This window comes from Equus caballus, chromosome 11 (assembly GCF_041296265.1).
Source record: "Equus caballus isolate H_3958 breed thoroughbred chromosome 11, TB-T2T, whole genome shotgun sequence".
Classification (NCBI taxonomy): Eukaryota; Metazoa; Chordata; class Mammalia; order Perissodactyla; family Equidae; genus Equus; species Equus caballus.
In genome coordinates this window covers 22,311,678-22,337,246 of record NC_091694.1, presented here as the reverse complement: position 1 = coordinate 22,337,246, position 25,569 = coordinate 22,311,678, and the positions used below count along the sequence as shown (strand labels likewise).

The window sequence follows — 25,569 nt, the reverse complement described above, 5'->3', positions numbered from 1 at the left end:
ACACCAGAGGGCACTGAGTGCCTTGAAAGCACAAACATGGGGCTGGGGTAGTCTTGAGGAAAGGGAAAAAAAGCTTAAGTTTGATTTGTTTGGGAGATTGCTGTACTTTTATAACTCAAACAAATGCTTGGAATGTAAACTATGTGTGATTTGAATGGTCTGAGAGCCAGTGACCAAGTCTGTGCTTCTCCCTGAGCTCTTCTGACTCCTGTCTTTCTGATATGGACTTGAGTTTGGGAACTTGATACATGTACAAATGATCTGTTGGCCACTGTTTCATTCATGCTGCCCACTGTATCCTTGCAATGTGATCTGGGCTACAGCAGGTGGTGTGGGATAGAAGGGCACACAGAGCCCTCTGAAATGAAAACTACCCACTGGTGTGTGTAGCTGAGCATAGTCTGTAGACAGGAGTCTGAATGTCATTCTCACCCTCACAATCCTTTATTAGAGCATTCATTCCCTCTCTTGGCTATGGAGAGAGGGTAATGTGTGAGTGGAGAACACAGTTCTATACCTAGAAGCTTGGAAAGTGTCCGGGGCTATAAGGGTTAACAAGCATAATTGCAAAGATTGTCCGAAGGCTGATGGAAAGCAGAGACTGAATGGGATTGAGAACAGATGCAAGGCTTGATTTAAATTACATTTTATTGGATGCTGCAGCCTTAAGAGACGTGACTGCTTTACAGTTTGTTTCCACACTGTGGGCAGCTGCTGTCTGTTCTGTGTCCACAGTAGGATCCTGCCCAAAAAGGAGCGGCCTCCCCACCTCGTTGTGTTTGAGGCTTGGCGCCTTCCTCTTAACTGTAGGGTTTGAGTCAGGAACATGGCTTGACTCGCAATGGGGCTGCTATGTATCCTCCATGGCTCTGAGCCAAGATCACATTTGCAGATTCAAAGGGGCCAAATCTCTTTCCCCTCTACCTCCTTTCTCTCTCTTTCCCCTGGTATTTGGAAATAGGGTTTTCTGTGTACTGGTTTGTCAGTTTCCTTTCCTTCAGTTCTCCCCCCACTGTCAATTTCTAGGTCATTGCTGCTCTTAAGACTTCAGCAATTGGAACAGGGTTGGTTCTGTCAATGATGCGTGAAGCAGACTTAGAGTCCCTGCTTGGCTTCCGCTGCCCTTGTGGGAGCAAAAGCTGATGTATGTTTGTCAGTGAAGTCTTAAGTGTAATTCAAACAGCCGGGGAGCAGATTGAAAGGAGGAAGAAAGTCCTTTTCTTGCTGGCTTTTTCTTACTGAAGCTGAGAGCTATGGGAAGGTGGTGGGATTTTTAGTGGGATGGGATGGGCTTGTGGTTACTAGTTTTTGCCAAGATCATAGGCTGTTTCACATAGAGTAGTGGCAAAGATGCTGACCTACATTCTTCCTCTTGAAAGTGGTGGGGTGTGTGTCTGTATCCTGGCTTATTTATTTTTCTTCAAAGAAGCCTCCATAGAGTCTTGGTGGGTATTGCTATGGAAAGAACATAGACACAATAAAATTGGTGTGATTTTCAACCCCAGAGCTGCCACTGACATTTCTGGCTCAATGAAGACTTGCCTGTGGCTAGATAACTGGCAAGAGTGTGTGAGGTCCAAGCTACCCAGAGATCAAAAAAAGTTGGCAGAGCTCTGTTCTCTCTTCCCCTCGTTGCTCCCTGCTTTTATTAAGTGCCCTTTTAAGATACACCAGTAAGAATTGGGAAGTAGGAATGAGATACAACTTGGAGATCTTTAAAAATATCTTTTGAAAGCTGTTACCTTGACTACTGAGGAAGACCAGGAGAGAACCTGGACTGAGGTTTCTTTTTTTTTTTTTTTTTTTTTTGAGGAAGATTAGCCCTGAGCTAACTACTGCCAATCCTCTTTTTCCTGAGGAAGACTGGCCCTGAGCTAACATCCATGCCTGTCTTCCTCTACTTTATATGTGGGACGCCTACCACAGCATGGCTTTTGCCAGGCGGTGCCATGTGCAGACCCAGGATCCGAACCAGCAAACCCCCGGCTGCTGAGAAGCAGAACACATAAACTTAACGGCTGTGCCACCAGGCCAGCCCCTAGACTGAGATTTTATTTACATTTCTATCTGTCCCCAGCACTTAGTAGAGTGCCCCTGGTACCTGGTAGGTACTCAATAAGCAATTGTTGAATGAACTAATAAATGAACCAAGATGTTGCCTTTCCCTCCGTCTTGAGGACAGTTCTGATCTGGGGTAGACATGGCTGATGCTTTTGCACTGAGGTGGAGCAGGCCCCTGTAAAAGAAGCGTGCTCTGTCTTATAAAATGTGGAGCATTTATTGGCCTCACAGATGCGTTCCAATCGCTCCCTCTGATGTAGTGGTATTTTGCTTCAGGCAACTTCCATGTTGCTACCAGGAAGCCTTGGCTATGGAGAGAGAGACCTACCTGCTGGGAAGAGGGGTGCCTGTCTGGGTGTTACCTAAGTCCCTAGAGATTGGCCAGGAGCTGTGCCTGTAGTTGGCAAGGGATTAAGGAGGAACCCACCTTTGATGTCCCACATTTTCACTTTTGGGGAAAGTTCTGATCTCAGGTTCCTCCTAAAAAGATAAGGAAGGTGCCCTCTAAGACATTCTCTTCTAAGCTACCAACAGGGTAGGTCTCCCTCTTCTCAGAAGAGGTACATTCTGTAGGGGAGAAGGCGTGCCCTCTGGCCTCCCCTTCATTTTCAACCCCAGCCCCAAGGCACTGGCAGTAGAAGCTAATTGGGTGCAAGGGGCCTGGGTAAAGGCTGTCTGAAGACTGGCGAAAGGAGAGAGCCAGCTCCTTTTTTAAAAAGCTCTAATTGAGTTCTGAATCAGCCTCGCTCCCTTTGATCCCTCCTCTGTTTCCCACACCGCCTGAAAGAGCTAGATCAGCACTTCATAACAAGGGTGCGCCTACTCCCCACACCCGCCCCCCCTCTTGACGCTCTGCTGCCGCCATCCACCGCTTGTCTCCTTCAGTTAAGATAATGAAGATGCTGAGAGATAAAATGTGTATTTAATAAGGGCGGGGGTAGGGAGGTGGAAAGGGGCAGCCAGGGCCTTCCCTAGTTTGGGGCCTAGCCAAGACTCAAGCTGAAAGCAAAGCTAGAGTAAGACTTGGCCCCAGAGTGTGGGGGTTTCTGGGCCTCAATCCAGCTGACTTCACTGCCTGCTGTTTGCCCTAAATTCCCCTACCTCCACCCTCTCACCCCCACACTCCTTTCTTTCCTCTCTTCTTGCTCCCAGTGGGAAAAAGGAGACTTACTTCAACTTTATTTTCAGCTGGTAACTTGGACTTTGGTGCAGCGTCCCCCAACCCGGAGTCAGCTGCAAGGTCAGCTAGGGCAGCCCGCTCTGGCCTAGGCCTGTAGAAGCTGTGGGTTCACAGTGGGGGGTGAAAAAAGCTGGAGTTAATGAAGACCAGCTGTTAGTCTGGGTTCTGCCTGCAGTTAGCTGGAGACCAGCCTTTGGTGGTGGTTGGAGGTACCAGGGTGTGTGACCTTCATCCCTGGGCACAAGGATATCCTGTGGCAGCTGAGGATTGTGCTGCTCTGAGTTTGGTTGTATCCTTAGTTTGTAAGAGAGTAGTCTGTTTCCCTCTTGGCTTTCTCTTCCCCTCCCCAAATAACGCTCAGTGCTTATTGAGCTTTATAACTGTAGCGGTGGCCCAGCTGAGATCTGAGGATCTCCAAACTCTTGTAAACATTCATTAGCTGCCTGGGAAGAACCAAGAGCCTGGTGTAACAGCTGGGAGGGAACTGAGGCACATTAGGGTGAAAGGCTTGACCTGAACTCACCCCATGGACTCCACCCTGGGGCCCTCGTCCATACTGTCTAGCTTCTTTCCCCATTTTTCTTGCAAGACAGAGGAGGTGGAGGCAATGCCACTGCCCTCTCCCCTTCTAGGAAGAGGATGTGCTTTCTCCCTTCCCTCAAGACTGTCCCTGGTTTCCCCTGGCCCTTTACCCCATGACGTTTTCCCTGCTCTGCTGCTGTTGGAGATATGTGCAACTCTCCTTGCAAAATGTTCTCAATCTAGCCCTCTGCAGCCTTCCTGTCCACCTTTCCCTGGCCCACCTGGCCCACCAAACCTGAATTCTCCTTTCTGAGTTACTGAGATTAGCTATGCTAAACTGGGTCTGTAATGTTGAAGTTGATCTAAGTGTGTTAAGAGGCCCCTCTGCCCCCTGTATTTATCTCATATGGTACCTAGGAAAACATTTTCTTTAACTTAGTCATTCTGGTAAAGTTTCAGGATCCTATTAGGGGCTGGGTAGGGGCACTAGTTGACCCCTAGATTCTGCATCCTGTTCTTCCACTGACAATTGCCGTTTTTGGTAATGGATGTAGCTCAGTCCCCCAGCCCCACCTGCTCATACTCTCACTGTATATGTATATCTGCACACTAACACTCCCAGATACACACACCTCAGTCTAAGGAGATATAACTTGACCAGTTTCCAACTGCCATCCAAGTCATGCTGCCTTTTTTACTTACTGGAAAGCAAGGTTTTGGAGGGTTTTCCCCCTGGGGTGACCTCCTTGTCATTTAGGAATAGTAGGGAAGGATGAGGAGACTGTGCTACATCTATGAGGGATAGGGAGAAGGAGCACCCATCCAAAATGAACGCCCCCTTCCCCAAATTCTCAGTGGCTAGGTGGCTTAGCTGGAGTGATAGGGGAGGAGATCTTAACCCCATCTCAGCACCAAAGCCCAAATCCATCTGCTTGAGGCAGGCAGGAAGAAATGTCTTTTTTCTCCTGTCCCATGTTATCCTATCCTCAGCTAGAGTCATCCATGTGCTGTGTATCTGAGACTGGGGACTGTTCCTGTCTCCAGCCTATGACTCAGATCCCTGTCTTTCTCCCAGTGAGCCTTTCTCTCCCATCAGTCCTCAGCTCTGCACCCGATGACCCAGTCAGGGCGGGTGGAAGAGGGCGGGGAGAGCCTACTGTTTGATGAGTGGGCTTTAGGACCCAACGGGAACCCGTGCCTCTTGCAGCAGCCTAACCTAGAAGCAGGGGGGAATCCTGAATCGAGCTGAGAGGGCTTCCCCGGATCTCCTGGGAACCCCATCGCCCCCATGCCAGCACTCACCTGAGCAGGTAGGACTACACACACCCCTTCCCAATTCCCCTTCGGCTGCCTTCTGCTGGGCCTCTCTGCTTCTGATCTGGTTATTTCCCTCTCGCCAGTTCAGGCTTTCCCCATCCCTCCTCCCCCACTGCTCACTGTAATCCTGGGAGGTGGGAGCCTGGGAACAGTGGGGTATCTGAAAGCTCAGAGCCCCTGCATCCTCCAGCGTTTTTCCTGCACTTCCCCGGAGGCATTCCCTGTTCTCTGGCTAAGAATAGAAAGTGGGGGGAAGGTCTGTTCAGGCCCCACACCCTTGCACCCTCCTTTTCAGTATTGCCTAATACCCCTTCCCCCATGTCACCTCCACAGGAGAATTGGCAGTGCTGGGGTAACAGTGTAGGGAGCAGGAGAGGGAGCTGAGCCCTTCTGGGGGGTTTCTCTCTTGCTGCCTCTCTGCCTCCCAGCCCCAAGAGCTCAGGACTTCACCTGCCACTCCTTACTCACCTTGTAGGGTAACTACTGTCCCTTTCCAGGCTCATCTGGCACTTGGGTGACCGAAGGCTTTGCTGGAGGGTAGTGGAGGTTGTGAGCGGTTTTTGGTGACCTTTTCCTCTAGGGAAACTTCTTTCAGCTTAGAGCCCCCATCCCTGCCAACACCTCAGGGCCCATAGCAAAGTCCTCCACCCCTACCTGCACCCCCGGACCCCCCTGCTGTGTGTGTGTGTGTGTAGACCATATAGTTGTAAGCTCTATAAGCTTTGGATAGAGGTGGCTACATGCATTGAAGGGGAGAGATCCAAGAGTATGGCCAAGGCCGGAAGAGGCTCAGCCCAGATGGCTGGGGTTGGGGGTGTGGACCAGATCAAGGAGGACACCCAGCTGTGCCAGCTCCCTGGGCTCCTTGACTGTCAGAGCCTCAGCCTCGTGGTGTTACCCTGAAGCTTCTGCCCTCTTGCAGGCTCTCTGGGAGAGGGCTGAATGGCACCTACTGTTTACAGTGGCTTGTTTTTCTCTCCAGAGGGGGGCTGACAGGCCCAGCTCTCTGAAGATCTAGGGCACCTCATTCTGGTTTGGTGGGTTTGTAGGGGGGAGTGTAGGAGTAACTCTGTGTGTGAGTGTGTATATTACCTCTGGGTGTAGCAGACTGCAGAAGGGAGTGATAGAAAAGACAGGTCACACTTTGGGGGAACCCCTCTAGCTCTCTGTATGTTGGGGGTGGGTGCCATGTCCTTATCTGGTAACTGTCTAGGTGAGGGGTTGGTTTTGGAAGAAAGGGTGGATAATGGAGTGACTTTAGACTTAATTCTGCTCTTGACTCAGAGAGAAAAGTAGAGATTCTGAGTGTGAGCAGTGGACTGAGAATCAGATGCCTAAATCTGAGACTCAGTCCTGTCATTTAACTATATGTATTTATACAGGTTTCTAAGCCGCAGTTTCTTCACTTGTAAAAATAGCCATCAGTAACAAGCCCAGCTTGCCTGATAGGGATACTCCCATAAAGACTCCATAAGACAGTGTATCCTAAAGCCCAGTGCAAATGGTAGTTATGACTGGAGTGGTGGGGGGAGGGTTCCAGGATGGGATTCTCTTCCTAAATCTAGGTCAGTCTCTCTGCCTTCAGTTTCCTTCCCCCATCCTTGCCCATCTGGGGGATAGAGGAACCAGGCAGGGCTGTTGCCCCAGGGTTCTGCAGAATTCCCCTAGTGCCGGTTGTAGCTGACGCCAGAGCGCCTGTGGTCAGAGAGGACAGATCGCCCTACCAGGCTGTTCTTCCTCTGGGGGCTCCACACCTTTTCCCCTGAGCCCTGTCTTCACCTTCCTTCTGCCTTTCCTGCTCAGCGTCCTTGTCCCTGTCTCTCCCCTGCCCACTGGCCTCCTTGTCCGGCTCACTGGGCAGGAGCCCTAATCGGATTCGACAGCTGAGATATGTGTGGCGGCTGAGAGCAGGCGGGAGGAAAGCCAGTGGGAGGATGGTAGGAGGGCTACCCTTGGCACTGCCCAGGCCTCCCAGTTACCACCTTGGGCTTGCTGACTCCCAGCGTGGCTTGGCCCTGGGGAAGGGGTGCCAGAGGAAGCTTAGGAATGAAGGGGCTGGGGTCTGAAGATTAGGGGAGAGGGAAACACACCCAGGACCCCAAGACCTCTTGGATATTTGGTGGCCTTAATGTCAGGATCTCTGACTCTGACAGGGAGGAGAGGACAGGAGGTAAGAGCCAGGCTGGCCCCATCCCTCCCATTCCCATGGCCCCACTTTCTTCTCTCTTGTTCAGAAATGTGTTCACTTTCCCCATCCAGCGCCTTTGGCCAGTTCCTCCTTATGGGTCACATCTGGGAGCTGCTCGGGGTACCATGTGTCTGCCTTACTCTGGGCTGTTTCCTCCCCTCCAAGGTATTTCTCTCACTCACTCTCTGGGCTGGGTGCCAGGACTCCTGGGTTTCCTGCCTACCTCATGGTGCAGAGCTGCCCTGCAGGCCTCCAGAAAGTCACTAAGCTGGTTTCCTTCCTCCTGTGTGAGGAGGGCCTTCTCCCAGGGCTGGGAGGTATCAGGAATCTCAGGTGGGATAGGGGTGGGTGCACTGTAGCCCCTGGCACCGTAGCACCCTGACTCCTCCCTCCTAGCCTCTGATTCAGTTTGGGGGCAACACATTCCCAGCCTGGCAGGCATGGCCTGTTCTTGCCTCCAGCCTTCCATCTTTACATGTGGAAGCCAAGATCTTCTGTTATCCTTTTTAGCTTTTTTCCCATGGTATCGAGGGGTGGCTATCGAAACCCCTATGTCTTCCCCCACACATTTTGGGGAACAGGGGATTAGCATAATTGAAGCTGGGGCACTATTTTGTCTTCCCTCCAGCTGGGCCAGGATGAAGGAAACCAGCACAAACTTCCCCACGCCAATTCTCTCTGCCCTCAAAAGACCAGTCAGTGGAGCCAGGCCCTGCCCTCACGGTGCCCACAATGTGGTTGGCACAGATTTGTCAGAAATTGGGAAGGTTTCCCTTTAGACCGCTTGCCTCCTCTCTCCTCCTCTTGCGGGGTAGGGACAGCTCTGTGACTGTAGGCACTTATGGGCAGGCCTCCCCCTAGGGAAGGGGTGTGGGATGCCCCCAAGATGGCCAAGTTGGCACTAGCCCCAGGCTGGAGTGCTGGACATAGTTCTGAGCTGGGAATTTGTGGAGGAGAGCAGGACATGGGCCTCCCTGCCCCCCTCATTTCCTGCTCTTTGGGCAGCTGTGGGCGAGAAAGGCTGCAGGGACTATTTTTAGTTGGTCTGTCCCCTGGCAGAAGGGACGTGCAGAAAAGCACGGGCAGGCAGAGGGGCTGGCCAAGGTGAGGGTAAGCAAGCAGGCAGGGTGTCTTGGGGACCCCTCAGGGCTCTGTCTGTCCAAGTGGACTTAGAACCACAAAGGGCTTGAGAAGTCACATAGACAATCCCTCTTCCTTACAGAGAGGGAAACTAAGGCCTAAAGAGGGGATGTGACTGGCCCTAAGGACTCAGCCAGTTGTTAGCTGCATTGGAACCCCCACCTAGGCCCTTTGCACCATTCTTTCTCGTCAAGCTCCCTCACCACACATGATTGTGCGTCCCTCCCCTAGGGCAGCAAGGAGGACCTCAGCCAGGCACGTCTGGTCGGTTTTCCTCTCTGCTTGTTTGTGCGGAGTCTCCGGTAAACCCCAGCTTGGTGTGTTTATAAGTCTCCACTGTATGGAGAGAGCCTGTGTCCAGGCTGGAGGGAGGTGAGGGTTGGGGTTTGTTTAGGTGGCCTGTGGCCACTGGTGTGAATCGAGGTGCTGGGCGGCTTCCAACAGGCTCACAGGCTGACGAGTAGTGAGGCTTGGAGACAACTTAGAGAAGGGGCATCCGGTCTAACTCCATTTTAGAGATGCACAGATTTGCCCACAGACCCAGAATGAGTTAGGGACAGACTGAGGACTAAGGTTTGCAGACTCTCCAGAGCCCTTTGTGAGCCCCCATCCTGCCATGTGTAGGTCCTCGTGGTTGTTTGCCAATCTCCTCAACAAAGGAAGGGTGCAGGGCTGAAAAGTAGGGAGATTACTACGGGCTTCTAATAACAAGTCAGAAATGAGTTTTCCTCTGATGCCTTGATTGAGGTGCAGGTGGAGAAATTTCGGTGGAGAAGTGTGGTCCCTCTGAATTTGGTCTCCTGTCTCAGCCTCATCCCCAGGGCCACCGTGTTGCACAGCTGCAGGAGGAGCCATTGCATAGACTCTAATGTGAATGGCGCCCCCTGGAGTTGTTCAGGGCCCTGCCTGTGTAGCCAAATGTGGTGCTTCTGTCCCCTACCTTCTTTCTTCAAATCAGCTTCAGATCCAGCTGGAAGGAGGTGTTCCAGAGGAGCCTTAATCCAACACCTACTCCTTGACCCTGCCTCCTGCTACTCAATATCTATTCCTCTGCTGCCCACCCCCTGCCCACCAAGCTGGTCTCAGTGGGCCACAAATTGTGGCGCAGGAGTCCCTCCCCCCCCCCACTCAGTTTCTCTGTCTCTGGGGGGCTGATTTATCATGTCCCCCCCTCCATCAGACCTGCTGCAGTGTGTGAGAAATCAATAGTGCAAATGGATTGAGGTTGTTCAGCCTGTGGACTCCCCTTGGGCCCTATCAACTCTCCTGGGACTTGGGGAGTTATTCAGTCCCCTTACAGCTCCAACATACACAGAGATAGACACACTTAGTGGTTGTAGCCAGAGCACTGAGAACTGGAATTATTCTTTCTGTCCATCTCTGTCTCGATCTCTCTCATTCTGTCTCCCCCTCATATACCGGGCTGGTCTTAGCATGACAAATACTCTTAAACATTTATTTCCTAGCTTGGGTGGAGTGGGGGTGGAGGGGCATAAAGGGCAGGAGGCTGCCAGCCAGAGGTGGGAGGAAAGCAGGTAAGGGAGACTGTGCCCAAGGAGGAGGACTAGCTGGGGAAGGGATTGGGTGACGGCCCACCCCATCGGCCTCTGGTAACTCAATCCCTGTACCCCACCCTCCCGATTCCTCTCCTGCTCAACAACTTCAGCAGCTGCTGGCAGAAGTGTGTATGAGTGTGTGTATGTGTGTGTATGTGGGGGGGTGGTGAGAGGGGCTGTGGGGGCAGGAGGTGCTGCCAGGACATGTTAAAGGAGACTCACAGCCTGGGTACAACTTGGGTGGCAGGAGGAGGTGGGGCTGGTGGGAGAGTGGGTGGTGAGTGACAGGCAGGGGGCAGGCTGCAAGGGAGCAGGGCAGCCCAGGGGTCTCACAAAACTTGTCTGCACTGGAGCAGCGCCTGGTGTGGTGGGAGTGGGCAGTGGTGAGGGGGCAGGGGCAGATACAACCATGGCTCACCCCAGGATGCCTGTTCTTCACCAGGGGGTGTATGTAACCATGGAGGGCACAGCCTGCCCCGTCCCCAATCCCTGGGGTGTGCCTGCTGGGCATCACAGTCTCGGTGACTAAGTCACTTCTGTCCTGGGGCTGGCAAAGTGCCAGGCTCAGCTCTTCTCGGTAGGTGAGTCACTGCCCTGGCATCTCCCCCGGATGCAGCTGAGTCACCCGGCTGTGCCTGCTGGGCAGGTGGGCATCATGCTTAGGGTAGGGTTGGGGGATATGTGTGTAGCCCACAGTACCTTCTCTGATCTTTCTCTGGCATGTGTTGGCCCCACCCATAAACCTGCAGAGCCAGGCAAGGATGGTGTTTTGCTCAATTGCTCTGTTAGGGGGTGAAGGAAGAGGCAGCAGGGTACTGTGTAGAAATATGTTTGATTCCGAGTAAATGGGGGGAGGCGTTGTTGAGGAGCCTGTGGGTTTGAGTCTTAGCTCTGCCACTGACAAGCTGTATGACCTTGGGCAAGGAAATTTCCTTTTTGAGCCTCAGCTTCCTCATCTATGCAATGGACATAGGAGCCCTGCCCCAGATTACCCTTCCGTACTTTGAGAGTCAAATGGGGGTGGGGCCATGAGGGTGCTTGTGGGAGGAGCTCCTTTGGGGATGAGCTGGGAGGCTGTGGAGAAGAGAAGTCAGTTGGGGCTGGTTCTGTTCCAGCAGACATCTCCCACCCCACCCACATCCAGGTGGTCTTGGAGGGGCAATGCTTCCCATCCTCTCTTCAGATTACCAATGATGCTATTCTTCAGGAGTTCCTGGCAGGCTCTGAGAGGGAGGCTTTGTTTTGCTGGAAGTGTGGGCCCTCCTGGGGTGTCTCAGAGCTATTTTGTATCTCCTTTGACTGCTGGGGGCTGTCACTGGCAATGCACCTGTCAGGGTTCTCTTGGTTTTCATCTTGTTTGGAGAGGGATCACTGTCTTGGGAAACCAGCAGCTCAGGCTCCTCCCCAAGCACATCTACTTCTGTGTGCAGGAGGGGAAGGGTAAGCCCCAAGAAGTGTCTTTCCTAAAGAGTGAGGAGCCCCTGGGCCTGTGGCTTTTCCCCCTCCGCTAGTCCTCTGCTGCTTCCTGCACTTTTCTCAACCTCCTGCACGAGGGTCCTTGGAGGATGGGGGATGGGAGCCCTGTTGCAGGCCCAGCACAGCTGCAGTTCAGCTGCTGCTGCAGATTGAAGACTCCTAGCCTCCCACCTGGGGACCTCTCCTGCCTCCTGGAGTCAAGCCTGGGTAGGGCTAGACATTGGACATGCAGTACTGGGTGCCCTTGGCAGGGAGGGAGTACCCTAAAGGTGTGCAGGCTGTGTACTTATACACATGGGTGCCAGTCTTGTATGCATGAGTGACTGACCCCCTGTGGGGAGCAGGTTTGTGGGTGCATGAATTTCTTCCCTCATCCGCACATGGGCCTACTGCTGTGTCTGTTTAGGAGTGTGCCCCACCCTCTGCTTCATGCCCTTGTGCTAGCACAGATGCCTGTCTTGTATGTGCTTGTTCCGTGTGCCCATGGATGTGCATACATCCTGGGCGTGCATGTGGGGGCATACACATGTGTGCTCTGAATGTGCACATGGCTATGCATGTATGGGTTTTCTGGGAGTGCATTTGCACACCTGACTCTCAATGTGCACGAGTGTATCTGACCCCACGTGCTGGCAGGTGTATGTGAAGGCCACCCTTGGTGGGAGGAAGCGTACCTACGTTTATGCACACTTGCATTTTTGTGTCCATGATCCTTCCCCTCTGGCCTCAGCTGGAAGGAAGACTGGTAGAATCTAGGCCAGGAGAAGCCTGTGCAGGCTGGGGGTGGCTGGTGCTGGGTCCCATCTCAGGCTGGTCCCTCCCTAGGGCGCCGTCCCCAGCTGCTGCCTAGGCTCAAGCTGGAAGGCCTTTGGGGTGGGGGTGCTGGAGGGGAAGGGGTTAAGCGTCGGCGTCCACATCTGGGAGCCATTGGCGCATTCCTGCCCGCTGAGCGCATGTTTGCGGATGGATCTGGACGGGACGGGGCGGGAGGGGCTGGGCGGGCGGTTCGCACCGGCAGACGGAAATCCAGACGGGAGCGGGAGACAGCCCAGCCCAGCAGGCGGGAAGGGGCCTGGGTAACCGCTGCTTGGCGCTGCCCAGGCACCTTTCCCCTGCGCCTGACCTCAGGGCAGAGCGTCCCCACCGGGCCTGTCCTACCTTACCAAGGCTAGGGGGCTAAAGCTGGAGAGAGACAATCAGATACCTCAATTCTAGACCCGGCTTTGTAACCACTGCGACCGTGGACAAAACCCAGTGTCCGCTCCCGGTCTGTGTACACTCCTCGTCTCTGGTTCCTCGTCTGTAAAGCGGGGTCGTCGGACCGGTGGGTTTGAGAGCTCTGCCAGCCGGATCAAGCTGAGTCTCCTCACTGGGATGGAGGCCTGGGAGTGTGGCACTTCCCTTTCCAGTGGGAAGTCCTGTGGGGGCACTTGTGGCCACTTCTCTGACCGGGAACGGGGAGGGGAGGTTGTTCTTTAGTGATTCCGCTTTCGCCCCACCCCCACTCCAGTAGACTGCTGGAGGTGGGGACACGATCCTCCCAAACGGAGCAGCAGGCTGGGGGGCTTGGAGAGGGGCTCGTGACTGTGTTGGGGATTGGGGTCTCTGCAGATGGAGAGTGATTCAGATCTGCCCCACTGGAACAAGAACGCAAGCTTTCCAGGCTCCTCCAGCCTGGGCCAGGAGGGAGAAGCTTGAGTCTGAGAGTCCTCTAGCATGGAGGGGTGCTCCTGGGCGCCCCCTACTTGGCTCTTGGAAGATCCAAGAGCCGCTGCCCTTTTGGTGGAAGGGTGCTTGTGGGGCGCTGAAGGGTTTGGTTGGGCCAGAGTTCTTGTGACCCAGTCGAGATGGAGAGGTGTTTGGGGGAAGAGGAGAGGAGGTGTACTTGCGGGAGGTCTACTCTTGCCCTCCTCTTTTGCAGATAAGAAAATTAAGATTGAGAAAAAGGAAGCGACTTATTCAAGGTCACACAGCTCTCGGCTCCAACCGGTCCCTGGAGCAAGATTATAATTATGGGAATCAGGGGCTTGACAGCTAGGGCCGTCCGTAGTCACCGTGTTCACTTCCATACTATGCCGCCGCCTCTCTTGGTTTAGGTGTGAGGGCTGTGTGTGTGATCCATGCCCCCGTGAGTGTGGGTGTGTGTGGTTGGGGGGAAGGGAGTGTGATGCCACACACTGCAGTCCTTTCTTCACCGAGCCCTCTTGCCATTCTTTCCGCATATCTTCACCCGCTCCTGGCTCTGAATCTCTTCTTTTGGGGCAGAGGGAGGGATTCTCCCAGATTCCCACGGTCCTGCCTTCCGTTAGGCGCGGCACCTTTAAGACTCGCCCTTCCCTGGTTCTATAAGGGCGGGCGGGCCGGGGGGCGTGATCCTGTGGGCCCGCCCCTGGATGGTGATTGGTTGTTGGGCGGACGGAGGCGGGCCTGAGGGAGAGGGCCTCCCCACTGCTCGGTACCCTCCGCCCCCCTAGTCTGGGGCTCCGGGTAAAGTTTCAGCCTCCGCACGTGACTCGCCATGGCCGCTGCCTTCGCCCCGCGCCCCTGAGCCGCGGCCCCCCGGACTGCTCCTCTCCCGGGACCCCGCACTTCTGACGGCGAGCGCAGAGGTTAGGCGCAGGGTTAGGGCAGACGCCGTGCCCGCGGGCGCCCCGGACGGATTGCGTCCCCCCACTTCGAGGTAACCTCTCTCCCGGGGATCTTGGAGACCCCCCTGGCTCCCGCAGGCAACGGAGCCCCGTGGCCTGCTGTTGAGGGGAGCGGCGGGCGGGGACCAGGTGCCAGACGGGTTCCGACGGGAACCTGGGGATTCCTGGGCTTCCCAATCCGCCGCCGCCGTGCCCAGGGTGGGGGTGCCCCGTCTATGTGTCTGTCTGCTCCCGTGTCTTCGCGCGCAGCCGTGAGGCGTCTGGGGCGGTCTGCCGCGCGTGTCCCCGGTGCCCGAGCTGTAGCAGAACCGCCGCTGGGAACCCCTGTTCTCTGTCTTTTCTCTTCAAAACCAAGCAAAACAAAAAGACTTTCAAACCTGTTTGGGGAGAGATCGGATGCCCAACGGACTAGCCCCCTCCTTCTTTCTCTCCTGTTATCTGAGACGCCCTGTGGTTTGGGGAGAATCAGCCCGGGGGCCCACCCCCATCAGAGGCAGTCGGCTGGGGGGCGGGGCCCGCTCAGCTGGTGTCCCCCGTGGAGTGAGGGGAGCCGTCAGAATTGGGTGCGGGAGCCAGTGCAGTAGGGGGAGGGATGTCTCTGGGTTTGGTGCTACCATGGGGTTGTGGAAGGTTTTTGGGCTGAGGGGAGGACGGAATAGACTGGTCGTCGTCTTTGCTCTGATGAGGGTGTCTAGGACCTGGTGCCACCCACGAGGCGCAAAAGCTGCTAGCCAGATGTGTATGTTCAGGGGAGTGTTGGATAATTGGCTTGGCTTTGTCCCCTCTCTGGGCACTGCCCTATTGTCAGGCTGCTCCGTGGGAAGGGGGATAGGCCCCCAGTGTACTAGGCTGGGGATGAGGACCAACTCCTGTGGAGATCAAACAAGAAAAGCCTCCAACCTTAGAGGCTTCTCCATGATCCATCCTGTCTTGGATAGGATGCCCAGTGTGCTGGCATGGACGAGTACCCTTGGCCCCTGCCTGGTGCAGGCTCCCTCTTCAGTAACCAGATTGTCCTTTGCCTGCTGGCTGTCTGCACATGTGTGTGTGTACACGTTCAGAGGGACTTGCTCCCTAGAACACTCCCCCACCTCCCCACCCCGTGCGGCTTGCCCCCAACCCTCACTTCTGCTGCTGACCACCATCCCTCCTCCAGTTTCCTGGTTAGGAGATTCAGAGATGTCTCTTGTCCTCTTCCCTGGCTGCAGTCATCATAGGGCAGGGTTGTTCTGGAGAAGTGGTTCAGTAAGGATATCAGGTCCTGCTAGGAAACTGGGGCTCAAGCCCCAAACTCTCCACCAGGGCCTTGTGATTGATGGGGCAGCTGGGCCAGGGAAGCCCCAGGTTGGAGTAGGGTGGCTTGGAGGCTTGGGGTTTCCCCTGTGAGGGGGGAGGTGGGGATGAGTCTGGAGGAAGGAACAAGAGAAAGAGTATTTGGAGCTGGAGGAAGAAGGAGGGTGGTTGCGGAGTCAGGGAGTTTGTGGCTGTGAAGGGTGTTGGTGTATTGGGAGGGGCTAGGACATCACTTCTGCCTGGGAGTCTGGACCATGTCCATCTTGGGACAGAGCCGTCACTAGGGTTAGACTCAAGTAGGCCCTTGGGAGCTGAGGATGTTGGATTTGGAAGGACTTTGAGGGTGTGAGTGAGTGTGGATGAGGTGGTCGCTGTCGGGGTTTCCCCATCAGACTGGTGAGGGCAGTGCACAAGCAGTGGCAGATCTGAGAAGACTCTGGGCTTGGAATAGCTTAATCCTGCCCACCCCCATAGCCTCTAAATCTCTGTCCCTTCAGTCTGACCTTAAATGCCCCTGCTTCCACTCTGGGACACCTCTCTGATCCCCCTCCTACTCCCAACCATGTGGCAGCCTGGCAGGAAGCTAGCTGTGGGCAGCCCCATCTTGATCACCCCCGTGCCTCCCCCGCTGGGCACAGTCACCCACTTGTGCCATGACGTGGTTCCTGCCACCCTGTCTAGTGTGGGGGAGAGGACGTCGTCTGAGTAGCCCTTCAGGTCCATTTTGGGGGTATTGACCCAGACCCCAGTTAATTAGCACCCCTTCCCTTAAATCATTTGGTCTTGGAAGCTGGCTCTGCCCTCTGAGACCTTTCCCGCCTGCTCAGACTCTAGAGTCTTAGGTGGAGTCATCCTTAGAACTGTGTGACATGAGGGTGAGGCCTGCCCCAAAATGTAAACCTCAATGCCTGGTTCCCTGTCCTCTGGGCGGCATGGGCAGGGCAGGGCAGGACTTACTCTGGGCTGGACGGCTGAGTGTGTTTGGGCCTCTGTGGGGTCTATTTAGGAGCACTGTCTGGGATCTGGGGTGATGGGCATCTGGGGAAGGTAATCCTATCCCTGTGACAAATAAACGGGGTACTCCCCACTTGCCCAGCACCTCCCACCCCCGTCCCTTTCTGGTGGTGGTGGTTTTGGGAGTGTGGGAAGCTGTCAGGGCCCTTGGCAAGATGACCAGGGTTGTCTTGACTTACTGGGTTTTGGGAAAGGAGTGTGGCAACTGATACCCCCAGCTCCCAGGGCTTTGGCTGCACGTCTTCTCTGACGCCTGCTGTCTTTCCTCCCTCTGTTCCCGTCCTCACCCTCTGGCTGCTGTCTGGAGCCCACCCGGTTTGTAGGGGGATGCAGGGTGGGGGTGAGGGCCAGGATCTCTGTGTGTGTTCAGGGAGTGTTCTGGGGATTGGCAGGATTGGCTGAGGGTGTCTGGGCGGGCATGCGGGGACCAGGCCCAGAGTGTGAGAATGTGTCAGCGTCGGTGTGTCTGTCCCCAGTCTGGCTCGGGTGTGGGTGTCTCTTGCTTCGTCTGGATTTTGCCTCCCGCTCCAGTCCCCGCCCCCCACCAGCTGGGACCGCCCGCTTGCTCTCCCTCTCTCTCCGCAACTGGAGCCTCCCTTGCCTGTTCCTGGAATTTGGAGAGGAGGAGGAGGAAGAGGCAGGCAGACAGACCTCCCACACTCTAGCCCTCCCGCCTGGCATCATGGGGAAATGAAATAGGTGCAGTGGAGCTAAGGTTTCCCTGCCTTCCCCAGACCCTCCAATACACATCGTAGTGTCCAGGGGGCCAGGTCTTACACCCCCCCACCCCGCACCTGGCAGCGATGCCTCCTCCTCCAACCCAACATCGTGTCCACCAGGGCCCCTGCTGGGACCTCCAGGCACCACTCTCAGCCTGGGGAGTGGGTGGGGGATTAGACTGCTGCCAGCCTGGCCAGCACCTGTTGCCAGCCCCCAGCCCTGTAACTGGAGCTGGCCTGGGAGGGGGCTGCAAAATGACAGGTGGAATTTCTGCAACCAGGCAACCCCCTCACCCACTGGATATGCCTTTCTCTTCCTTCTGCGAAACAAGGAAAGCCTGCCCCCCTCCAACTGTCAACCTGATCTCATGGATGATGCCCCTGTCCTGCCTCTGGGGGTAGAGGCGAGGAGATGATAGGCAAGGGGATGGATTTATTGCTCTTTGCCCAGTGACCCCCCCCAACCCCCGTCACTGGTTGCAGAGCCGGGCTGCCCTTGTTCAAGTTTTCTGAGCTCTGCTGCTCTGGCAGGGCTGGGGGACGTGGGGGTGTGTGGCTGGGGGTGGTTCTCTGTTAATGTTTTAATTGCATAAAAACTGGGAGCTCAGCTCCGGGCCAGTGGGGAGTCTGGGTCTGGCTGGCCGCCCGGTTTGGGCTAAATATAGTCTGGGACATCTGCAGAGAAGGGGAGGGGGATGGAGGGAGGTTCCATTCCCCCCACCTCCAGCCAAGGTGCCCTCATCTAGGCGGGCACCTTGGAGCAGGGAGGGGGATTCCTCTGCATAAAAGGCGGGGGAGAGGCGGCGGAGGCTGTGCACAGTTGCGACCTCGCCTGCCTGGAGGCGGTAGACGCCTGAGATGAACCCGGAGGCTCAAGACAGGGCTGGAGTGGGGCACGCCAGGGCTGGATCCAATGGCTCTGCTCCCCTCCCCCCAGGGCTGTCCGAGGTCAGGCAGTCTCGGTGTGTCACTGCGCCTGGTGGTGTGTCACCGTGACCCACTCGCTGTGTGCCTGTGTGTACACACCTACCTTGGAGTGGCTCCCTCCGGGCCCCACCCCAGAGCTTCTGTCCCCTGGGTCCTACCGCAGGTCCCCAGCCCTCCTTCCTTCAGTCCCTCACCCCCAGTGAAACCTTCAGCCCAGGAATCGAGACTTGAGAAGGGGAAGCTGCGGTGGGGAGTTCTCTGATCTCCAGTCACGGCAGGAAGTGGAGGGGAGGGTGACCAACGAGGAGACTGTGAGTGGCAGGCAGGGAGGGAGGGGTTGTCAACCCTGCCACCAACTGTGCACACTGCGCTGGGGAGTGGCCACCCTCCCAGCCCCCCTTCCCTCCAGCTCAAAGTGAGGGAAACTTAGGGGGACAGCTGATTCCCCAGGGGCTGCTAACAATCTTCATCACCCCCCCAACGCTGAAAAAAATGTCTTCCTGTCACGTGGCTGTCACTTCCTGTCCCACTGTGGTTCCCGGGATGTTTGTTGTTGGTTGCCTTGGAGATAGCCGCCGCCGTGGGCACTACCCTGGTTCTTGTGGGGAGGGAGCTGCTCCTCCCCCCAGGCCCACAGTTGGGGGGGGTCTTGGGGGGCCTGTCTAGGGGGCCGTTTCAGGCTGAGTGTGTGTGGTCTCCGATGCCCCAGATCCCCCAGGGCCCCCCAGACTTCTGTCTGTGGGAAGGAGTCACAGCCACCTACGCAGACCCAGCATTGGGGAGACTGTGACCGCGTCTGGCTGTGCTTGACTGTGGCCGACTGTGTGAGTCTGATTGATTGTGCAGACCCTGTCCCCTCTGGCCTGGGTCCTGCTGCCTCGTGAAGATGCCGGTGCCTGGAACCTCTGCTCTCTAGTTCCTTTTACTTTTTGAGCCTTCTCCCATCCTGTGTTCTCATGGAAACTACCTTCCCCAGGGCATTTCTGTGGCTTCTTGGGATCCAGGCTGGAGTAGGGAGGGGCTCGGGACAGGATCCCCAGTTGTGTATGTTTTTGGGGGTGGGAGGGTCGTGGTCTGCAGAGTGTCCTTTCCCGTACACACAGCCTGCACCAGCTTCTCCTTGATCCCGCAGGCCTGTACTTTAAGGGGCAGGCCATAGGACTTTGTGACCCATTTTGCCCACCCCCTTGTGGGCTTCCCTGTTCAGCTGAGGATGGAGAGGGGAAGAGATTGCCCCTAGTTCTAGCCCCAACTGAATAGGCGGGTATGGAGTAGGAAGTTCCTGGGGGGTCGAGGGATGAGGGAGTATGGGGCAGGGCACAGTCTGACTCAGGCCTGGTCTGGGGTCAGAGCCAAAAGGATATCCTGAGGCAGCAGGGGGGCCATTCCCGGCTTCCCTGCAGCCTGGGTCCCCAGGGAGAGATGCTGGGAGGGGGCTGGTAGCACTGTGACCTGCAGACAGTCTGTCTGCCCTAGGATTTAGAATCTGGCAGTCTCAGGGTTGGGGCAGAGCTGAGGGGATGGGGGGATTGCTGTAGACACACACACACACACACATACACACACACACACACACACACACTCACTTGCTCTGTGCTCTGACCCCCCCATTGTGAGGGACTTGTGCTTCCTGCACTGCATGGGGGAGGGGGAGACAGTGGTGAGGGGGCAGCTGCCAAGGTGAGGGTGGGGAAATCCCCGTGCCAGGCTGGGTATGAGGACGGTGGTTTCCAGGCTGGGGGGTCCCCTTTTGTCTGTGCCCCTTTGGTCCCCCACAAGGACAGAGCTGCCTTTGTATGGTCCACACACTCCTGTGGTCTGGCTGTGGCCTGGGCAGGCTCATCTCTTCCTCTTCCTGTTTTCTTCCTTCCCCGTGGGTTGCTCCCTCTCCTTGCGGCCTGGGCTGCCCCCTGCCCTTTCACCTACTCTCTGCTTGAAAGAAGACTGGGTGGGAGGCTTCAGCTCTGGTTCTGGGTGGGCCCCTTAGCCACCCTGGACTTCAGAGGTCCTGAGCATGTTTCCCACGGGGCTCTGGGTTGCGGTCCTTGGGGGTGCAGGAGTTGGGGGCACTGCCCTGCTTGGCAGAGACCCCTGCTTCCTCCTCCCAGAACCTGGCCTGTCTGGGCTTGGGCTTGTCCAGTTGCCCTTTCTGCCTGGTATTCAGTCACTGCTGAGATTGTGGCATGTGAAGGTCAGGCAGCCCTGCGTAGCTGAAGCAGGACCTTAGGCCAGGTGGGGCACAAGTTCGGGAGACATCAGACCCACTCTTCTGGGACTAGGTGCTGCGCTTGAGACAGTGGGCAGTGGGCAGTGGCAGTATCCAGAGGAAGATGCTCGACTTCAGCCTTCCCCTACCCCCCTGAGGATGTGCTCAGGGCTGACGCATGCTTGGGACAGGTTTTTCAAACAAGCTTAGCTCCAGTGAGGCAGGCCTGGGGTCCTCAGGGCTGGTGGGGAAGAGGCACCTCCATCTGTCCCAGCCTTGCCCACGTGATCCTTCTCAGGCCATCCTGGGGTGGTCCCTTTCAAAGAGAGGTTGGCCTGGCCAGGCTTTCTGCAACCCGGACCCTGGTGAGCAAACGGTAAACTGAGACCAGAGTAGCTGGACTGTGGCCTTGCCGGGGAGGAGCCGGTGAGAACCTTGGCCAGAGGGGCTCCTGGATAAAGGGGAAAAAGGGAGTAGTAGCCATTGCTGCTCCCCAACCCCTGCCTGCAGATCTGAGGAGCGTGGGGGAGGAGAGAGGTTGTGGCTTTGTGTGTGTGTGTGTATATGTGTGTGTTTTCCTGGAAAGTTTATAAATAGTTCCAGCCCACTGTTCTGGTTTGAAATCTGCCCTGTCCTGCCTTGCCCTGCTCTGCCAGCTCCTAGCAGGGGTAGGGGGTCCAAAGGGGCCAGGTCTCTGTTTCTGCCAGGGCTGGAGTCCCCATCCCCACCCCCACCACCCCCCAAGTTGAGCTTGAGCTTTGAGTGTTATTTGCATATGATTCATTGACTGTCTAGAATGCTTAGGAAACCCCCTGTCTCCCCTTCTTTTAAGCTCCCCAATCCCTGTCCCCTCCTCTCAGCCCCCCTGGGACCGCCTGACTTTTCTACCTTGGGAGCCATTGTTTTGGGAGAGCCTGAGGAGTAGAGAGGAGAAAGTAGATGAAGAAGGGGGACTGGGCCAGCTGGGTTTGGGGACCCCTGATTCCTCTCCCCTGAGAATAGGGGAAGAAATGGTCTATTTCTCTTCCCCTCCCCAAATCCAAAGGTTTCCCTTTTTTGGTTTGTGACATGAAAGAAGGGAATTTGGGAAAGGATTGTGGTCGGGCCTCTACCCACACCCCAAATACCCCTCTGCCCACATCCCTCTCTTCAGTCTGGGGGGAAGCAGACCCTGGAAAATGGGTAATTCTCCTGCCCAGCCCTGTGAACAGATGCTAGCCTTGGTTGGGGAATGGGAAGGGAGAGCAGACACACTGCCCAGGGAGGCACTCAGGTGGTGCTCAGAGGTATGGGGGAGGGAGGGGACCCAGTTGCCCAGCACCTCCTCTGTGTCAGGCGCTATACTAGGTGCTTTCCAGGACTTTTATCTCTTAAATCACAGAGCCAGTTGTTGAGGTATGCAGTTCACAGGCGAGTAAACAGATGCTTAGAGAGGTTAAGTGACTTGCCTAAGGTCACCCAGAGTGGCAGAGCTGAGATTTGACCCTTCAAACCTCTGGTTCTTTCTACCATCTTTGTGGCTCAGCCAGCTCTTGCATTTGTCTCTAGGCGTGTGACTCTGGGGGATATAACGAATGGGCAGCTGGGGATGTCTGACACTGGGGAAGGGATCCTGGCACCTTTTTGGGGTGAGGGAGGCCCCAGCGGGCAGGGGTGCATGGTTGCTGGCAGACACTCCAGCCCCCAGCCCTCTTTCTGCTGTGCCGAGGCTGGGCTTAGTGTTGTGGAGGTGTGGGCATGTGGTTTTCTCTCCCTCGAGGGAGGGAACCTGTGGGCAGTGGAGGTGGCGGGCATAGGGTGGAGGTTGGATGTGGGTAGTTTGTTTTCCCTTTCTTTGGTGCTGGTTTCGATTCTCTGACGGTATCGTCTCCACCCCTGGGTACAGGGGGCCTGGGCCCAAGCGTCTGCCCAAGTCTCATGGCTACAGAGGGACCTTCTGAGGCTGGGCCTACACTCTTTGGCCCCGCCTCCATCATCCCTACCCTTGCCCATCCCTGTTCCCTGGCCAGCCTGGCTCTTGGCCCATTTCTGTGACCTTTACCCCCTCTCGCAGCTCAAGGCCCTCCCCAGGGAGCTGAGTAACTTTGCACCAAAGTTTGCAGGCTGAGTTAATGAGGCTCTGATGGGGGTGGGGGAGGCCTTCCAGCCTCTCCCTGGGTGTGTATCTGTAGGGGGTTGAAGTATGGTCCGAGATTTCAAACTCCTCTGGGGCAAAGTTGAGGCATTAAGGTGGCTGCAATTCTCTCTCCTCTGGAGGCAAGGTGGGCTCCAGAGGGTCCAGACTGGTCTGACTGAATCTTCTCCTGACCCCCCAAAAGCTGGGTCAGGGTGCTTGGGGTCTGGAGTGCATGGCTTTCCGGGCTTCAGCCTCCTGGGCCTCACCTCGGGGAGGCAGGCCTCCGTATGGACTTGAATCCACTTCAGTGTTTCTCAGAGGGAGCACCTCTTGGGTGTTTGTGGATCCTATTGTGCGTGTTGAGGGGCCTGCAGGGAGGTGGGTTCAGAGGCCAGCCCGGCTGTGTGAGGGCCAGGGAATGTGCAGTTTGGAGAACTGTGGGCTTGTGATGGTGTCTGTGGGGAGCTGTGTCCTGGGGCCATGCACGCAAGCAAGCCCTGAACCACGCGCTGTGTGGCGGAGCCCAGGTGTGGAGAGATGGTATCTCCAGGTTCCCTCTCCTCACGTGTGTGCCCGCACACACACACAGGCTGGGGCACGCAAGCGTGTTCTTACCCACCCGGACACTTTCCGTAGACCTGTGTCCAGGAGTTTGTGTAAGTGTGTGGTGTGTGTGTGTGTGTGAGGGTCTGATTGTCATGCTGCTGAGGCTCAGCCAACTCCTCCTTCCCTTGCCTAGCTCCCCAGCTTGAGTTCCCATTGTGTGGGGCCCCACAGGGGTGTGGGGGGGCCAGGACGGCAGCTGGCCCGATGGGTGGGGCCCCTGTTCCTCTGACATCAGCCCTCTCAGCCTGGGAGGAGCCTGGGGAGAGAAGGGGGCACCTCGTTCAGAAGTAAGGAGAGAGGCCCTGTGGCTGTCGTAATTAGTAACAGTAAAAATCATGGTCATTAATAAGGTCCAGATTTCCCTCCTGGCAAAGCTGCCCCTCCCTAGCAAGTACCTGTCTCCCACCTCTCCCTCCCTCAGCCTGGCCCAGCTGGGCCCAGAAGTCCTGGCCTCCTCAGAGTGGCCTTGGCAGGAACTCCCCCGTCCCAGGCATTGTCCTCGGCCAAATGCTGGCCATGTCCGCATGCCCTGGACTCCAGGTCTGAGCCTGGAGCCTGGAGCTTGGAACCTAGTCTGGCCTGAGCTTGGGGGAGAAGGGGTTGGAAATGGAGGCAGTTCTTATTTTGGGTCTGTGTTTCTTTTCTTTTCTCTTTCCTTCCTCTCTTCCTTTCTTTCTTCTTCTTTTTTACAGCTTTATTGAGTTGTAATTAATATACCATAAAATTCACCCATTAGAATGTACCATTCAATCGTTTTAGTATATTCACAGAGTTGTGCAACTATCACCACAGTCAATTTTAGAAAATTTTCATCACTCCAAAACAAGCCCCCATACCCATCAGCAGTCACTTCCCATTTCCTTCAAACCCACGCCCCAGCCCCTGGTAACCACAATCTACTTTCTGTCTTTATAGATTTGCCTTTTCTGGATGTTTCATATAAATGGAATCATACAATATGTGGTCTTTTAGAACTAGCATAATGTTTTCAAAGTTTATCCATGTTGTAATGTATGTCAGTATTTCATTCCTTTTTATGGCAGAATAATATTCCATTGCTTGGCTAGACAGCATTTTATTTATCCATTCCTCAGTTGATGGACATTTGGGTCCACTTTTTGGCCATTATGAATAATGCTGGTATGAACATCCATGTACAAGTTTTTGTGTAGACGTGTGTTTTCATATCTGTTGGGTAGATACCTAGGAGTGGCATTGCTGGGTTATATGATTACTTTGTATTTAACCTTTTGAGGAACTGCCTGACTATTTTCCAAAGTTGCTATACTATTTTACATTCCCACCAGCAATGTATGAGGGTTCCAGTTTCTCTACATTCTTGCCAACATTTGTTATTATCAGACTTTTTTATTTTTGCTGAGGAAGATTGTGGCTGAGCTAACATCTGTTGCCAATCTTCCTTTTTGCTTGAGGAAGATTGTTGCTGAGCTAACATCTGTGGCAGTGTTCATCTATTTTGTATGTGGGTTGCCACCACAGCATGACTGACAAGTGGTGTAGGTCCACACCTGGGATCCAAACCCATGAACCCAGGCTGCTGAAGCAGAGCACGCTGAACTCAACCACTAGGCCACGGGGCCAGCCCCCTTATCAGACTTTTTGAATACAGCCATCGTAGTGGATGTGAAGTGGTATCTCATTGTGGTTTTGATTGGCTGTGTTTCTTTTTGTCTGTTTCTCTTCTTTTGTTTTTCTTATAGATATATGTGTCATATATATTAGTACAAACATATCCATATATAAACACGTGCATATGTACTTATGTCTGTATAAACTCCTGTAGCCCGAGTGGACGTGAAGCATCCTCTTGTGGATCTGCTTCTCTTTTTCCGTCTCTTTATTCTTGTTGCTGCCTGTCTGTCTCACTGTGTCGTGGGATCTCCGGGTTCATCTCTGTCTCTCTCTATCCCAGGGTGTTATCTGTCCGTGTCCTCTGGTCCCAGCTGTTCAAACAGGGTGTGGATCTGTGTACCCACCGGTGGGGGTGCACCTGGCCTTTCATCTTCAGCCCACCTCCCACCCCCTCCAGGGATGTGGCTTCTGCAGACAGGGTGTGTGGGTGAACTCTGAGATCAGTCTCCCTCACCCCTTCATTGCCTGGGAGTAGGGGGCTTCCGGCCGGGGCAGTCCCTGCCCTCCTGACACACTGCCTGCCCTCAGCCCATCGTGCTGTTGGGCATTGGAGGTGATACCTAGGAGTCCTTGGTTCCCATTTCCCTATTTGTCTGTAGGTCAATGGGCCTCCTCCCTGGGCCTGTGGGACAAACCCATCTGGGGTGCTGGGGCTTGATTTGGGGGGGGAAGTGGTGTGAGAAGGGCCCCCTGGCTTAGGAGTCATTTTTCTGAGAAGTACCAATGCTTTAGGGAAGCAGCTTTTCCTCCCCCCCTCCCCTCAAGCACACATTCTCCGCTCTTGACCTCAGGTAACCCTCACTGGGGGAAGGACGGCCAGCTGCCTGCCTCTGCTGCAGGGATCCTCTGGGGTGGCACCCTGGACCCTTGCCCCTCAGGATTGTGGGTGAGAGACCCTCCATGGCTCTGGCCTCTGTCTCCGTCTCCCTAGCCTGGCTGTGCTATCC

The 25,569-nt window shown here is 55.3% G+C and overlaps 1 protein-coding gene and 1 long non-coding RNA gene across 12 annotated transcripts in view; one reads left to right on the top strand and one right to left on the bottom strand.

Moving 5' to 3' along the window:
- Positions 1-630: 630 nt before the first annotated feature.
- On the bottom strand, positions 631-13,779 carry LOC106783280 (uncharacterized). The gene is made up of 4 exons (XR_001380968.3): positions 12,645-13,779; positions 3,233-3,341; positions 2,489-2,541; positions 631-1,455 (listed from the first exon to the last, which is right to left on the bottom strand). It is a non-coding gene; the product is annotated as an uncharacterized lncRNA (long non-coding RNA).
- The window catches only part of RARA (retinoic acid receptor alpha), a 44,455-nt gene continuing 23,770 nt past the window's right edge, over positions 4,885-25,569 (top strand). The window contains exon 1 of one of the 11 annotated variants that reach the window (XM_070227333.1): positions 4,885-5,073. The gene's annotated coding sequence lies outside the window, so the exon portion shown is untranslated. Of the gene's footprint in view, positions 5,074-12,391; positions 12,765-13,788; positions 14,121-18,600; positions 18,866-25,405; positions 25,509-25,569 lie in introns of those variants that run through there. The other 10 variants (XM_070227331.1, XM_070227337.1, XM_070227332.1 and 7 more) reach the window with 10 other exon arrangements.